General features: G+C 45.6%; 1 protein-coding gene across 4 annotated transcripts in view; it reads left to right on the top strand.

Annotated features, from left to right (window-relative positions):
* The window catches only part of TRIP10 (thyroid hormone receptor interactor 10), a 1409323-nt gene that overhangs the window by 563140 nt on the left and 828111 nt on the right, over positions 1-18072 (top strand). The window lies entirely within an intron of this gene.

Below are 18072 nucleotides of genomic sequence, written 5' to 3'. Positions count from 1 at the left end.
CCACCCATCCTTAGCTTTGGGATTCAACCCAAGTGTGATGACTGCAGCAGGGTAACATGATGAACATAGTACAGTTTTGTACCTACCATAAATGTAGATGTTCGAATGTTCACCCTGCTGCAGTCCAGGTTACCCTCCCTCCATCCCCTCTGTACTAGCTGAACTTATCTCTACCACTCTATCCTATACTACCTCTGTGGTGTATTTACTTGTGCCTGAAGGTATTGTTTTATTTATATATATATATATATATATATATATATATATATATATATATATATATATATATATAAATAAGAAAATTACGGTGGATGCCTCTTATATACCCCTGGTGCACTGACGTCAGGGAAGAAGTGACAGCAACCGACGCCAGACCAAGACTTTGGAACTCAGGCCGACTGCGGGGACCGCCTGACGGCAGGATAACCCAAGTGTGATGACTGCAGCAGGGTGAACACGTCAACATCTACATTTATGGTAGGTACAAAACTGTACTTCTAGTGGTGCCCGAAGCAGAAGCAGTTTACAAGTGCCGGTTGTCTGACTCCTGAAATTTTCGTTTTCGAGTTTCAGAACCGAAGTAAAGCCAAGTACCCCATTGGGGAAATTTTTTCTTGCTTGTAACTGATGTCGGTAAAAGTAAATAATTGCATTACTTGTGGAAAGCAAATACCTCATAAAGATTTTCATTCGTACTGTATTCCTTGCCTAGGCCCCGACCACGACGTTCCTCGCTGTCTGTTTTGTGCCTTATTTAAACAATGAGCTATTTGTCGTTGGTATATTTACACTTCTAAATATTTCGGTACCCTGTGCTTCCCCCTCCAGAGGTTTTCTCTTTTGGTGAAACCTTGCATACACTTAGGGAGCATTTCCGCTGGGAAAGCCAGGATTACTCTGATTCTAAAAAGAGGCTAAGGGATTTTTTACTCCTCCAAAACAGGCCTTTAGCTATCACCCCTGTACTGGACATTGTTGATGATGCTTTTACGGAGTCTAGCTTGGCCCATGACTCCTTACTTCCTGCTCCCAGCAAACCAGATAGATATTACAGGTTTCCTGACTCTCACAAGTTCCTTTTTAAAAAATCCCACTGCAAATCGTGAGACCTTTTCACAGGGACCCAAGGGCGTAAAGGCTACAACTGCCAAAAATCCTACCCCCTCTGATAGAGATTCCAGGGCGCTGGATAGATGGGGTAAGAAGATATACATTTTTGCAACCTTGGCCATTAGGGCCTTAAATTGCCAGTTTCATATGTTAAAGTATGAGCAGCATATTATTGAATTGCTTAAACAGAAAATGATGATTCCTGACTGTGTTGAAAATAAGGATTTACAGGATTTAATGCTTTCTGCTGAACAGATTGGAAGACATACTTTGCAGTGTGGTTTTGATTCACTAGAGGCATCTTGCAGGGCTGTTGTCACTGGGTCTGTACTTAGAAGGCATGCTTGGCTTAAGGAGGAATCTTTGCCAGATCATGTTAAAGTGAAATTACTGGATGCTCCCTTAAACCAAGACCGCCTGTTTGGCAACAAAGCAGAAGTTCTACTTAAAAAGATGGAGGAAAAAGCTAAATCTATGCAAACTGTTAAAGATTTCCTGCAAGTGCAGCCTCCCAGATTTAGTAGGCATTGGTCCTCTAAGAATTGGTTCTTTCCTGCCTCTTCCAGGCCTTCTCAGTCTAAACCCAGACCCAGCAGAACACCCAGGCTTCAGTCCCAAGGTACACACAAGATTAAGCAGTGTGTGTGGGGGAGTCCCACTTCCAAAGCAGGGAGTAGTAAGACCCCCCCCCCTACAGTAAACTGTCGCAATGACTTAACTTTAAAACTTCCAAGCCCTGCTCAACTGACTGCTCCTTTATGGGGAAAGATTGTTCTGCAGACAAAAAACTGGGAACTCATTACACAGGACAAATGGGTTTTAAATATAGATTCCCAGGGATACAGATTCCACTTCCACTCCTTACCAACCCCAAAGAGTTGGCCAGACCTACCCCCAAATCAGTGGGCAGAGGCTCAAAAGCAAGTACTCTAAGTATAAGGGCTATTCAAACTGTCCCAGAAGAGATAAGGGGACAAGGTTTCTATACAAGACTTTTTCTAGTGCCCAGAAAAGATGACTACTGGCATCCTATCCTGGATCTCTCTATCCTAAACTCTTTTTTGGTGATCCCAAAATTCAAGATGCTAACTCTTCAGTTGCTTTCTATGCTAGGCAAGGATGTCTGGTTGGCAACACTGGTTTTAAAGGAAGCCTACCTGCACATCTCAGTCAGGGAGTCTTGCAGAAGATACCTATGCTTCAAAGCAGGCTTCATGCACTATCAGTTCTCTGCACGGCCCTTTGGCTTATCTACTGCGCCCAGGGTATTCACAAAGTGCCTAGCTCCAGTCATTGTTTTTTTGCAGGCAAAGAAATATTGAAATATACCCATACCTGGACGATTGTCTAATTCAGGCAGAAAGCCAGGACATATGTTTGAATCATCTGGCGTTTGTACATAAAGTGCTAAAATCTCTAGGGTGCACAATAAACGAAAAGAAATCACATCTGGTACCCTGCCAACAAATTGTATTCCTGGGAGCAAGCTTGAACACAACTTGCCAGATGTCCTACCTCACGTCAGAGAAAAAAGTTCATTTGACAGCCTACTTCAAACTACTGGCCACAAAGACCCAGCTATCTGCAAGGAAAATTCTGCAAGCCCTGGGGTTCATGGCCTCCTGCATTCTACTAATTCCATATGCAACACTGCATATGAAGAAACAACAATGTCATCTAAAAAGCCTATGGTGTCAACATTCTCAGGATCTAGAATTAATGATTCCTATCATACCTTGTCTTCAGATAGAGTTCCTTTGGTGGGCAGAGGCCTGCCACCACAACAAGGGACTGCCATTCACTCTGCCCCCTGCTGCCGAATTCCTAACAACAGACTCCTCAGACTATGCATGGGGGGCTCACTTGGCAGGGCAGTGCATTCGGGGCAAATGGAACCCAAGTCAAATGCACCTGCATGTCAATCAAAAAGAAATGTTATCGGTAGAGTATACTCTGACAGCCTTCAAGGACCATATTCTTCCAGGACAATTATTGGTAAAAACGGACAACACCACTGTTATGGGGAACCCACTTGTATACCCTCTCTGCAGGAAAGATATTGCTCTGTGGAAGACCGCCTTGGGCTTACCAAGTGCACCTACAGGCTCAATTCCTGCCAGGAAAGCTAAATACACTGACAGACGACATAAGCAGAAATCTCATGGACCCACGCGAGTGGAAAGTGCACCTACAGGCACAATTCCTGCCAGGAAAGCTAAATACACCGGCAGATGACCTAAGAAGAAATCTCATGGACCCACACGAGTGGAAACTGGAACCAAAGATATTCACCATGATGAGAAAAAAGGGGGGGAGCCCAGAGATAGACCTGTTTGCCTCCCCCAGAACTATCAGTTGGACAAATTTTGCACAAGGACTCCCCACAAACAAGCTTTGAAGGTGGATGCCCTGTCCTTCGCTTGGAAAAACTATCAGTTTATGCCTTTCTCCCTCTGTTCTCCTCTCCAAGGTACTATTAAAGATCAAACAGGACAAATCAAGGACAATACTGATTGCACCAGACTGGCCATGCCAGCACTGGTACCCCCTCTTTTGCAGTGTCACTGCTGGCACCATGGCACCTGCCACAGACCCTTTCTCTGCTGTCTCAGCAGGAGGGCCAGCTTCTGCACCCACAGCTTCTTACCCTGAACTTGGCAGCCTGGCTAATTACCTGATCTCTCCATTCCCATCCCTCAGTAAGCAAGTGATGGATGTCATTCTGGAGGCAAGGAGGCCTATTATTAGAAAATTATATGCTGAAAAATGGAAACAATTCTGTTCCTGGAGTCAAACTCATAGGAGCAGCACCCAATTTACCTCTGATTCTTCAGTGCTCAACTGAGATGCTTCAAAAGGGCCTTTCCTTTTCCTCCATCAAAATTCATGCCTCAGCCATTTCAGATCATTACAATACAGAACCACCCCTATTTCTCTCATCCTCTGCTGAAGCAATTCCTCAGAGGGGCCAAAAAACTTAAGACTACCCAGGAGAGCCCCTACTCCAGCCTGGGACCTTTACTTTGTATTGGAAAAGTTCACTTTACCTCCCTTCGACCCAGCTGCAAGTGCAGAGATGAAATTCCTTTCTTGGAAAACAGCCTTCCTTTTAGCCATCACTTCACCAAGAAGGGTGTCTGAATTACAGGCCCTCATAGCTGTGGATCCTTTCATCATCATGTAGACAGGGTGTTCCTCAGGACCAATCCCTCCTTCATGCCCAAGGTGTGGTATCCAGTGTGGCTCTTAATCAGTCCATTCATTTGCCAACCTTCTTTTCTAATCCACAGAACAAAGGGGAACGGATACTGCACTCCTTAGATGTGCACAGACAACTTATATTTTACTTGAACAGGACTAACCCTCTTAGGAGATCTGAACAGCTGCTGGTTGCATTTGCTGCAGGGGCAGAGGGGAACGCTATTTCAAAGTGAACCATTTTTAACTGGATTGGCCATTGCATTCATTTCTGCTATAAGCACCATGGAAAACCTACCCCACAGGGGATAAGACCACATTCAACCAGGGCTGCATCTACCTCTACAGCCTTTCTCTGAGGTGTCCCTACCAAAGACATCCTAGAAGCTACTACCTGTAGTTCTGTGCATACCTTCACCAAGCATTACCACTTGACAATTTTTTCTAAATCCAGAGCTGGCTTTGCCACTGCAGTCCTACAGGGCTTATAGCTGGTCCTAATGCTATCTAATTGCTTCTTCCCATCCTTAGCTTTGGGAATCTACCCAAATGTAATGACTACAACAGTGAAACACCAAGAACATAGAACAGTTGTGTACACTTACCATAAATGTAGATGTTCAAGTGCATCCACTGTTGCAGTCCTGGTTACCCTCCCTCTAGCTCCCTGACTTCTATTGGCTATACCTCCCTCCAGTACAAGTCTTTTGAGTGTGCACCTTTAACCCCCTAGTGGGTGTGGCCTAAGCCTTTAAAAATGAAGTTATCACCTTACAATTCTAATAAATACTCATTGATAGAGGTCAAATATCAGTACAATTGTGTTTGCCATCATGTATGCTTCAAGATCAAATATTCTGATACCTTGTATGTAGCATGGTTTTGGAATTATTAATGCAAGTATGAACAAGTAATATTTGACGCCTAGAGGAGCAGTAGGAGGTAACTGCAGATGCACCTGGAGGTGTCACTCTGATGTAATGAGTTAAAGCTTTCTGGTGTAGTTGCTTTTTGTTGGAGGTGTAACTTTGTATGTAATTGCTTCCTGTTATGGGGGCACCTGACATCTGGGGCAAGGAAAACTGATAAAATAGCGTCGGCTGCATGCTTTATAGCCCTGACTCCCTGATGTCATGGAAGATGAGACTGCAACTGACGCAGGACCCAAGACTTATACGCCGACTGAGGGCTACTGCAAGCAGATAACCCAAATGTGATGACTGCAACAGTGAATACACTCGAACATCTACATTTGTGGTAAGTGTACACAACTGTACTTTCTCCTCATCAAAACGGACAACACCACAGTAATGTGGTACATCATCAAACCAAACTGGGAGGGACCCAATCTTGCCCTCTGTGCAGGCTAGCCATGAACCTCTGACTGCCTCTTCCATGGGACTACACCTGATAGCTCAATACCTACAAGGCATCAACAACACCCTGGCAGACCACTTAAGCAGAAACTTACTGGATCCCCACAAATGGTAGCGCCATAGAAAAATCTTTTTACAGATCACATAGGAGTGGGAGACTCTGGAGGTGAATCTCTTTGCTTCACACCTTAACCATCTGCTGAAAAAAACTCTGTACCAGGGATTATCACCACCTAGCATGGAAGGTAGATGCCTTGACCTTCCCTTGGAACTCCCTCTTTGTGTATGCATTCCATCCTCTGCCTCTTATTCCAATGGTGGTGGTGGTTGTGTGTTTTGGCTTTTCCTGGTTAGGGGTCACCACAGCGGAACTCTGGTCCGCTAATGATTGGCAGTAGATTTTTACGTGCCGAGTTGCCAGCCCTGACACACAACCTTCAACAAAGGTACGCCCATTCAGGCATATGTCCACACAGAAGACACTCTAGCTGAGAATCGAACAGGACGATGTCTTACTGTGAGGCGACAATGCTACCCCAACACCACACTGATCAAAATAAGGGAGGAGAGACCAAAGGCCATACTCATTGCTGCAGATTGACCCAGACAACAATGGTACCCCTTACTGCTCTGCCTGACCTTACAACCTCCCAGGCAGCTTCCCCTGATCTTAGACCTCTTAACTCAGGTGTGGGGGGGATGCTGTACCCAGACTTGCAGACTCTCAAACTATCAGCATGGCTAATATTCTAAAGGCAAACAAGGGGCCCCTGTTAAGCAAACATGTCCTAGACATGATCACAGAGGCCAGAAGGCCCAGCACCGGAAAATCTTGCGCAGGAAAATGGAAAAGATTCTGCTGCTGGACCCAGTCCAGAGGGGGCATTACCTCTCAACCTTCCATCCCTCTTATCCTGGATTTATGTAGCTGAGCTACGTAATAGTGACCTCTCCTTCTCCTCTATTAAAATCCACGCCTCAGCCATCTTGGCTCATTTTGATAAAGAACAGCCCCTTTTCTCCCATCCTTTGATTAAACAATTCCTCCCAGAAGGCTACCCACTCCAGCCTAGAACCTGAATTATGTTTTGGAAAATTATACTTTACCACCCTTTGAACCTGCAGCTTCAGCAGAACTAAGACTCCTCTCCTGGAAGACTGCTTCTTTCCTACCCATCACCTCTGCCAGAAGGGTTTCAGAACTTCAGGCACTGATGGCCATTGAGCCCTTCATCATCTTCCATGCAGGCAAGGTCTCCCTGACGACTATTCCCTCCTTTATGCCCAAGGTGGTATCTAATGTAACTCTCAATCAGGCCATACATCTACCCACCTTCCTTCTTAACCCTCAAAACAAGGGGGAGAGAATTCTGCACTCACTAGATGTGCTCAGAGACTATCTGGACCATACCAAACCCTTCAGGAAAACAGACAAACTACTTGTGAGCTTTGCCCCATGGGCAGAGGGAAAGCCCATCTCCAACAAACTATTTCCAAGTGGATATCGCACTGTATCCATTTCTACTACAGATGGCATGGAAACCCCCCCCCCAAGTCTATTAGAACACATTCCACTAGGGCAGCCTCCACTTCCACAGCATTCCTCAGAGGAGATCCCAGCAGGGACATCCTGGAAGCTGCTACATTTACCAAGCATTACCACCTACCTCTATTTTCTAAGGCTAGGGCAGGGTTTACCTCTGCAGTTCTGCAGGGCATGCTGACCCATTCTTAGGTATCTTACTAAGCCTACCATCCCTATCCTTAGCTTTGGGAATCCTGCCACAGGTGACGACTGCAACAGTGAAACACGAAGAACATAGTACAGTTGTGTACACTTAACGTAAATGTAGATGTGTGTATTCACCGTTGCAGTCCTGGATGTTCATCGTGTTACACTACTGCAGTCATTACACTTGGGTTATCCTGCTGTCAGGCGGTTCCCCAGTCGGTCTGAGTTCCAAAGTCTTGGTCCGGCATTGGTTGCTGTCGCCTCCTCCCTGACGTCAGTGCAACAGGGGTATATAAGATGCAGCCGACGCCATTTTCTTCAGTCCTTCTTGCTGTGCGGTGCACAAAGCAAAAGCAGTTAGCAAGTGCCTGTCGGCCGTCTCCTGAGATTTTCATTCCGTATCCAGAACCGAAGTCTTCTACAAAGCTAAGTACCCATTGGGGAAACTTTTTCTTGCCTCAGACCGATGTCAGTAAAAGTTAATAACTGTATTTCTTGTGGGAAGCAAATACCTCATAAGGATTTCCATTCCTGATGTTCATCGTGCATACAGCTGCAGTCATAACAGATGGGTTCTCCTGCCGTCAGGCGGGTCCTCGGTCGGACGAATTCCAAAGTCTAGGTCCGGCGTCGGCTGTCGTCGCTTCTTCCCTGACGTCAGTGTGACAGGGGTATAAAAGAACCAGCCGATGCCATTTTCTTCAGTCTTTCTTGCCGCGCAGTGCCCGAAGCAGAAGCAGTTCGCAAGTGCCAGTCGGCCAGGTCCTGAAATTACGAAAATTTTGCAACCGAAGTCTTCTTGAAAGCTAAGTTCCCCGCTGGGGAAACTTTTCTTGCCTCAGACCGATGTCAGACAAAGTTAATAATTGTATTTCATGTGGGAAGCAAATACCGCATAAGGATTTCCATTCCCTCTGTATTCCTTGTTTAGGCCCAGACCACGACGTCTCGGTCTGTCGCTTTTGTGCTACATTCAACAAGCGCACCATTAAGCATCGGGCGGAGTTCGCCCAGCATTATTTTGGCATAACATTTAACTATATTATGTCGTCGGATACTCCGACTCCAGTTTTGTCTAAAAAGCGCAATGATAAGGACCGACACACTAGGTCCGCGGCCTCTACCGACACCACGCCAAAGCAGACTACACGTGGTCCGGTTCTCAGCGAGGCACCTACGCAGCCCCTGACTACCGACGACACTTCATTGGCGGTGTCTCCTGTGCCCGGGGTCGCAGGCTCCTCGGCCCACACCCCGACTACAGATACCGAAGCCACTCTAGGAGGTGAATCTCAAACTGTGGACAGGTCTACCTCCTCTCAAGGTGTCTTCAGACCTTCCTCTTCTTTTTCCATCAAGGCTTTCACTAAGTCTAAAGCAGCCATGCATTCTAAGAGGCAAGCTACACAGGGCCCATCTCCAGGCCCCATGCCTAAAAAACAGATGCTTAAAATGGCTGAGGATTTAATTACTCTTATCAGGGTTTCTCAACCCGCCCCGGGCAAAAGGCCCAGAATGGAGGAAGAATCCCCCTCCTCTGATCAGGGCTCCATTATATCAGAGCACTCTGAACAGGAACATTCTTACTCCCCTTTTGAAGACTCCGATGCAGAGGAGTCCATTCCATCTGTATCCCCCCCCAGATGATTACTCATTTGGGGAAACTTTGCATACCTTAAGGGAATACTTCCACTGGGAAGGGCAAGAATATTCAGATTCCAAGAAAAGGCTTAGGGAATTTCTCTTGCTACCTCAGCACAGGCCTCTGGCTATACCTCCTGTCTTGGACATATACTGATGTGTACTCGGAGGCCTGCCTTAACCCGGATTCTCTACCTCCAGCCCCAGTCAAGCCTGACCGGTACTACAGGGTCCCTGACTCACACCAATTTCTATACAAAAGCCATGCTGCTGACCCAGAAACCATCTCACAGGGCCCCAAGGGAATTAAGGCCTCCACTGCTAAAAATCCATTACCTTCCGAGAGAGAGTCCAGATCCTTAGAAAGGTGGGGAAAAAAGGTATATACCTCGGCCACCTTAACCATGAGGGCATTAAACTGTCAGTTCCATATGCTAATGCTGAGGAGGTATTAAGGAAAATGGAGGAAAAGGCTAAATCAATGCAAACAGTGAAAGATTTTCTACAGGTACAACCCCCACGTTTCAGTAGAAATTGGCCTTCAAAAAATTGGTCCTTTCCAGCCACGGACAGACCCCAAAGAGGCAGATACAGGCGCCCGAGGGGCAGAGGGCAATCGCAAGGATTGTTTAGAGGCAGACAATGGCAAGCTCCTACACAAAGAGGTGGTGAGGATAGTTCACAGCCATTCAGAAAGCAAACCCAATGACTTTCCCCTTTGCATGCCAAGCAAGGCTCAAATGGCAGCACCCTTAGGCGGAAAACTGGCATTATTTTAAAAAAATTGGCATATTGTCACAAGACAAATGGATCCTGGACATTATAAACAGAGGCTACAGATTCCATTTTCATACCCTTCCAAAAATGAAAGGCATGCCAAACCTGCCACACAATCAAAGGGCAGAGGCACAAAGACAAATTTCAGATCTCATGGACATGAAAGCTATTCAAGAGGTACCTACGCACGAACAAGGTCAAGGTTTTTATTCCAGACTATTCCTGGTACCAAGGAAGGGAAAAGATTGGAGACCTATTTTGGACTTATCCATCCTAAACACATTTCTACTCGTACCAAAATTCAAGATGCTCACTCTACAGCAGCTTCTTCCCATGCTGGGCAAGGAGTCTTGGCTGGTAACATTGGACCTCAAGGAGGCATACCTGCATGTCCCAATCGGACAAAATTGCATAAGATACCTCAGATTTCTTGCAGGTTCAACCCATTATCAATTCTCTGCATTGCCCTTTGGCTTATCTACTGCGCCCAGAGTATTCACGAAATGCCTGGCATCAGTCATTGCCTACTGCAGACTTCAAGTGATACAAATATACCCCTATTTGGACGACTGCCTGATCCAAGCGGACAGCAAGCACATTCTTCTGAAACATCTGGCTTATGTAATAATGTTGTTGAATTCTCTGGGATACACAGTCAACAAAAAGAAATCAAGGCTAATACCCTCTCGGAAAATAATTTTCCTGGGTGCCAACTTGGACACACACACCCAGATGGCCTACCTCACGCCAGAGAAGCAGGGGCAACTAACTCAATACTTCAGAACACTAGCAAATTGCACCAGGCTGACTGCAAGGAAAATCCTGCAGGCTCTGGGATTCATGGCATCTTGCATCTTACTAATCCCATGTGCAAAGCTGCATATGAGAAAACTTCAATGGTACCTGAAAAACCTATGGTCTCAACACAGCCACAGTTTGGAAACAATAATACCACTAATTCCATGTCTGCAAAAGGAATTTCTGTGGTGGGCTCAAGCATGCCAAACAAACACAGGTCTTCCATTCAGCAAGCCTCAAGCAAATCAAGTCATCACAACAGACGCCTCGGACTACGCCTGGGGGGCGCACATGACAGATCGGTGCATTCAGGGCAAATGGTCCCAAAAAGAAAAGCACCTTCACATCAATCAAAAGGAGATGCCAGCAGTAATAAATGCTATTATAGCTTTCAAGGACCTTCTACAACCAGGTCAACTATTGATAAGAATGGACAACACCACAGTTGTGTGGTACATAAACAAACAGGGAGGAACACATTCTTACCCCCTATGCAGACTGGCCATGTCACTTTGGAACATGGCCATGGACTTACAAATGGAACTACAAGCACAGTACTTGCCAGGCAAGGAAAACACGCTGGCAGACAACCTAAGCAGGAATATGACAGATCCACACGAATGGAAATTGCATCTAAAAGTTTTTTACAGAAATAATCCAAGAATGGGGAAGGCCAGACATAGATCTCTTTGCCTCCCACAAAAATCACCAATTGACAAAATTCTGCTCAAGGATTTTTCATCCAAAGGCCTGGAGAGTGGACGCTCTCTCTTTCAGTTGGACATCAATGACAGTTTATGCCTTCCCGCCTCTCCCTCTGCTGCCCAAAGTTCTATTAAAAACCAGAGCAGACAGACCAAAGATGATTCTCATTGCTCCAGACTGGCCAAGACAACACTGGTACCCACTCCTGAGGAGCCTGACTCATTCCCCACCATGGACCCTGCCTCTAATGCCTCTTCTTCTGACTTAGCACAGCTTCAAAACTCTTCACAGTCAGCTAAAAACACTCAATCTAGCCGCATGGAAGATTCCTTAGCATCACAGCAGACCCTACTCTCCAAGGAGGTGCAGGATGTCATTTTGGAGGCCAGAAGGCTGTCTACTAGAAAAGCTTACTCCGCAAAATGGAAGCGGTTTTGTGTCTGGAATGAGAAAAAGGGCCAGGTTCCTGGAAATCTGAATTTACCTCAAATATTACAGTATCTAGCTGAGCTGCTAAGCAGTGGACTTTTTCTCCTCCATCAAAATCCATGCCTCAGCCATTTCTGAAGAATACAACACTGATCTTATTCTCTCACCCCCTCTTACGACAGTTCCTCAGAGGGGCTAAGAATCTAAAACCCCCAAGGAAACAACCAATACCTGCTTGGGATCTCAATTTCATTCTAGAAAAACTGACCTTGCCTCCTTTTGAGCCAGCTGCCTCATCAGAGTTGCAATATTTGTCCTGGAAAACAGCTTTCCTTCTGGCTATTACCTCAGCTCGTAGGGTATCGGAACTACAAGCTCTCATGGCGGTGCAGCCTTTTATCATCTTCCATCAGGACAGAGTTTCCTTGCGAACCAACCTGTCCTTTATGCCAAAAGTGGTATCCAGGGTAGCTTTGAATCAGGCTATACACTTAACTACCTTTTATTCTAATCCTCAAAACAAAGGGGAGAGATTACTACATTCCTTGGACATCCACAGACAACTGCGTTATTTGGACAGAACAAAGCCTTTCAGAAAATCAGATCAGCTCTTTGTGTCCTATGCTGTAGGAGCTCAAGGGAAGCCAATTTCCAAACAGACAAACTCAAAATGGATAGCCCACTGCATACGCTTGTTACTCTTTTCATGGCAAAACTGTACCTACAGGCATCAGATCTCACTCCAGAAGGGCCACAGCTACCTCTGCAGCTTTCCTCAGAGGAGTTCCTACCAAAGATATTTTGGAAGCAGCCACTTGGAGTTCTGTGCATACCTTCTCCAAGCACTACCACCTTCCACTATACTCCAAATCTAGAGCGGGCTTTGCCACTGCAGTCTTGCAGGGCATTCTGGCTCCTCCTAGTTCCACCTAGTGCCTACCACCCCTTTCTTAGCTTTGGGATTCTACCCATCTGTTATGACTGCAGCTGTATGCACGATGAACATAGTACAGTTTTGTACCTACCATAAATGTAGATGTTAGAGTGCTAATACAGCTGCAGTCCAGGTTTCCCTCCCTCCTTCCCCTCTTGGGACAGGCCTATTGGCTAACATCTCCTCATGCAACCTGATTGGGGTATTCATTCTTGATGTATTTGCTTGCACTACTGTATTTTGATTATATGGCATTGCTTTATTACACAAATTTATGTATTGCCTTCCTTCTGGGGGCACCTGACATCTGGGGCAAGAAAAACTGAAGAAAATGGCGTCGGCTGGTTCTTTTATACCCCTGTCGCACTGACGTCAGGGAAGAAGCGACGACAACCGACGCCGGACCTAGACTTTGGAATTCGGCCGACCGAGGACCCGCCTGACGGCAGGAGAACCCATCTGTTATGACTGCAGCTGTATTAGCACTCTAACATCTACATTTATGGTAGGTACAAAACTGTACTTTGTATCCCATGCCTAGGCCCAGACCACGACGTCTCTGGATGTCAGTTTTGTGCTAGGTTTAACAAGCGCACTATTAAACATCTGTTTGATTTTGCCCGACATTATTTTGGTAGAAAATCCAATTATACCATGCCGTTGGAACTTCCGATGACCGGAATACACAAAAAGCGCAAAGACAAGGATAGGCATCCGAGGCCCAAAACTGACTGACTAGGCCTCTTCTAGGCCAGTCCTCTGGTTTTCAGCGAGGCGCCTTCGCAGCCCCTGACGACCGCTTCTGTACAACCACAGGCCGCCTCCGACTCCCACGTGGACATGGCTGGTCCTTCGGATGCACAAGTTACTTAGCCTACTGAGACTAACCTTTCAGAGTGATCCGGAGTAGCTGAGCAAAACCCATAGCTTCAGAGGGTGTCTTCAGATGTACTCAGTTAAGCATTAAACCCTCAGCTAAGTCTAAGCCTCCTTTAAAATCAAAGAAACAAATACAGCATTCTCCAGGACAGGCTTCCATGCCTAAGAAACAAATGCTCAAAATGGCCGAAGACCTAATCACGCTGATCAGGGGGTCTCATCCCCCTCCTGATAAAAGGCCCAGACAGGATGTAGACTAGACTCATCCGACCAGGTTGTCCATCTCTTCTGATTCATCCTCAGACCTAGGATACTCTTTACCCCATTATGAGGATTCTGATGCTGAGGAATCAACTCCATTAGCCTCACTGCCTGAGGACTACTCCTTTGGGGAAACCCTACATACCATGAGGGAGCATTTCCATTGGGAGGGCCAGGATTACTCAGAATCCAAGAAAAGGCTCAGAGACTTCCTTTATTACCTCAACACAGACCCCTTGCTATTCCGCCAGTGTTAGATATTGTGGATGATGTGTATACCGAATCCAGCTTAAATCCGGATTCCTTATCTCCATCCCCTGTTAAACCTGACAGATACTACAGAGTCCCTGACTCACATAAATTTCTGTATAAAAGCCCTGTAGCTGACCCTGAAACTATTTCTCAGGGACCCAAAGGAGTTAAGGCCTCATCAGCCAATAATCCAGTTCCCTCTGACAGAGATTCCAGAGCATTAGACAGATGGGAAAAGAAAGTATATACGTCTGCAACTTTAGCAATGAGAGCCTTAAATTGCCAGTTTCACATGCTAAAATATCAGCAATTTTTACTTTCTCAGCTAAAACAAAAAATGTTTCATCAAATGAATCGGATCCTCCTAATGTTAAAGAAATGTAGGATTCATTGCATGCTGCTGTACAAGTGGGAAAGCATACTTTGCAATGTGGTTTTGATTCTTTAGAGGCCTCCTGCAGGGCCGCTGTTACAGGCTCTATCATTAGAAGACATGCTTGGTTAAAAGAACATACGTTACCAGATCATGTTAAAGCAAAATTATTGGATGCACCTTTGCAGTAGGATGTATTATTTGGAGTTAAGGCAGAAGAGGTATTAAAGAAAATGGAGGATAAGGCAAAATCTATGCAAACGGTGAAGGATTTCTTACAGCTTCAGCCTCCTAGATTTAGCAGAAACTGGCCAACTAAGAATTGGTCCTTTCCAATTACAGACAGACCTCAAAGGGGAAAATACAGACGTCCAAGAGGTAGAGGTCAAACACAAGGTCCTTTCAGGCCTTGAGAACGGGTTGCATCAGGCCAGAAAGAAGAGGAAGACAGGCAGCAGCTCCAGTGACTTCTCATTACAGCTGCCAAACAAATCCCTCTTGGCAGCCCCCTTGGGAGGAAAACTGGCACTCTTCTACCACAATTGGCAAATAATCACCAAAGACAAATGGGTTCTCAACATTTTATTTTAAGGTTAAAGGTTCCACTTTCACACTCTGCCAAGGTTAAAAGGAATGCCAAACCTGCCACCAAATCAATGGGCAGAGGCTTAAAAACAAATTACAACACTCATGGATATGAGAGCTATTCAGAAGGGACCAACACAGGAGCAAGGACAAGGATTTTATTCAACTCTTTCTGGTACCCAGAAAGGACAAAGCCTGGAGGCCCATTCTGGATCTTTCATCTCTAAGCACTTACCTGGATGTTCCGAAATTCAAAATGTTGACATTACAGCAGCTTCTTCCCATGCTGGGCAAGAAAGCTTAGCTCATGACTTTGGACCTCAAGGAGGCATACCTGCATGTCCCTATCAGACAAAACTTCAGAAGATACCTCAGATTTAATAGCTGGTTCAATGCACTATCAATTCTCTGCACTGCCCTTTGGCTTATCTACTGTGCCCAGGGTCTTCACAAAGTGCCTGGCACCAGTAATTGCATTTTGCAGACAGGAAAGGAATTCAAATTTATCCATACCTGGACGAATGCCTGATTCAAGCAGAGAGCAAGGACATTCTTCTAGAGCATCTGACGTTTGTAAAAAAGTTAAGTTGCCTGGGGTACACAGTAAACGAAAATAAATCAAAACTAGTGCCCTCACAACAGATTATATTCCTGGGTGCCAGCTTGAACAGAACGGCCCAGATGGCTTATCTCATGCCAGACAAGCAAGGACAACTGTCTCAATACTTTTAATTGATGACAACAAAGACCCAACTCCCTGCAAGAAAAATTCTGCAGGCCTTGGGTTACATGGCATCCTGCATACTACTAATTCCAAATGCCAGACTGCATATGAGGAAACTACAATGGTACTTAAAGAATGTATGGTCTCAACACTGTCAAAGTTTGGAAACAGTTCTACCACTAATCCCTTGCCTTCAACAGGAGTTTCAATGGTGGGCTCAAGCTTGTCACCTCAACAAGGGACAGCCTTTTATGCAACCCACAGCCAGGCAAACACTGACAACAGATGCATCGGATTACTCCTGGGGAGCACACATGGCAGGCAAATGTATTCAGGGCATGTGGCCCACAGAACAAAGGCATCTTCACATCAATCAAAAAGAGATGCTAGCTGTACAAAATGCCCTTATAGCTTTCATGGACCTGCTGCATCCAGGACAGCTACTGATAAAGACAGACAACACCACAGATATGTGGTACATAAACAAGCAAGGGGGCACTCACTCCTGCCCCATATGCAGACAAGCTATGACCTTGTGGAACACAGCTATAAACCTTCAAGTTCATCTGCAAGCGCAATTCCTGCCAGGAGAGAAAAAAACGCACTGGCAGACTTGAGCAGAAACATCATGGATCCACACGAATGGGAATTGAATCCACAAATATTCAGAATAACGCAGAAATGGTGGAACCCGGACATAGATCTGTTTGCATCCCCAATAAACTGCCAACTACAGAAATTCTGCACAAGGAGTTACCATCCACAAGCATGGAAAGTGGATGCCCTCTCATTCAGCTGGGAGAACCTACAAGTATACTCTCCCACCACTACCTCTCCTGCCAAAGGGACTCATAAAAGCCAGGCAAGAAGAGCCCAAAGATGATCCTGATTGCACCAGACTGGCCACACCAGCACTGGTACCCAATCGTAAGGAGCTTAGCACAAGAACCACCCTGGATTTTGCTTCAAATCCTACATCTGCTGACTCAGCACAACAATCAAATACTAAACAGCCAGCTAAAGACCTTAAACCTAGCTGCATGGAAGATTTATTAGTCAAGCAAGCAGTGCCTCTCTCCAAGGCTGTTATGGATGTCATTCTGGAGGCCAGAAGGCCTAGTACCAGGAAAGCCTATTCGGATAAATGGAAGAGATTCTGTGCCTGGAACCCAGCTCACAGCCTTGACCCTCTTTGTCCCAAACATTCCTCAGTTACTACAATACTTAACTGAGATGCTGGACAAAGGTCTCTCCTTTTCATCCTTCAAGATCCACGCCTCTGCCATCTCTGCTCATTAAAACACGGATCCACCAATTTTCTCTAATCCTCTTTCAAAACCGTACCTCAGAGGGGCTAAAAACATAAGACCACCCCGTAGAGCACCTACTCCAACTTGGGACCTCGACTTTGTTTTGGAAAAACTAACTTTACCTCCTTTTGAGCCAGCCAACACAGCAGAATTAAAATATATCTCTTGGAAAACTGCTCTGCTCCTGGCAATAACATCAGCACGAAGAGTTTCAGAATTACAGGCACTAATGGCAGTGGAACCTTTCCTCATTTTCCACCAGGACAGGGTGTCTTTAAGAACTAACCCTACATTTATGCCAAAGGTGGTATCCAGTGTGGCTCTAAACCAAACTATTCACTTGCCAACTTTTTATCCTAAACCACAGAATAAAGGGAAGAGACTACTGCACTCTTTGGACATTCACAGGCAGTTACACTTCTACTTGGACAAAACCAAAGCTTTCAGAAAATCTGAGCAATTATTGGTAGCATATGCTATAGGAGCACAGGGAAAAGCCATTTCAAAACAGACCATCTCAAAATGGATAGGACATACATTTCTGCTACACATAGCATGGAAAACCTGTACCTAGCAGCATTAGATCTCCCTCCACCAGGGCAACAGCCACTTCAACTGCCTATCTCAGGGGAGTACCTACCAAGGATATTTTGGAAGCAGCAACTTGGAGTTCTGTACATACCTTCACCAAGCATTATCATCTGCCTCTATACTCTAAATCCAGAGCTGGCTTCGCCACTGCAGTGCTGCAGGGCCTTATAGCCACCCCTAATGCCTTGTAGAACCAGCCACCCTACCTCCGCTTTGGGATTCTACTCAAGTGTAATGACTGCAGCAGTGTAACATGATGAACATAGTACAGTTTTGTACCTACCATAAATGTAGATGTTCGAGTGTATACACTGCTGCAGTCCAGGTTACCCTCCCTCCTTCCCCTCTTACTGGCTGGTACGTACCTGTCTTCTACCCTTTACTACCTATGGGGAGA

The sequence above is a fragment of the Protopterus annectens genome, chromosome 9.part0, assembly GCF_019279795.1.
Source record: "Protopterus annectens isolate FY-2018-M chromosome 9.part0, PAN1.0, whole genome shotgun sequence".
Taxonomy (NCBI): Eukaryota; Metazoa; Chordata; order Ceratodontiformes; family Protopteridae; genus Protopterus; species Protopterus annectens.
The sequence above is the reverse complement of the archived record's forward strand: the minus strand, read 5'-3'. Positions and strand labels throughout refer to the sequence as shown.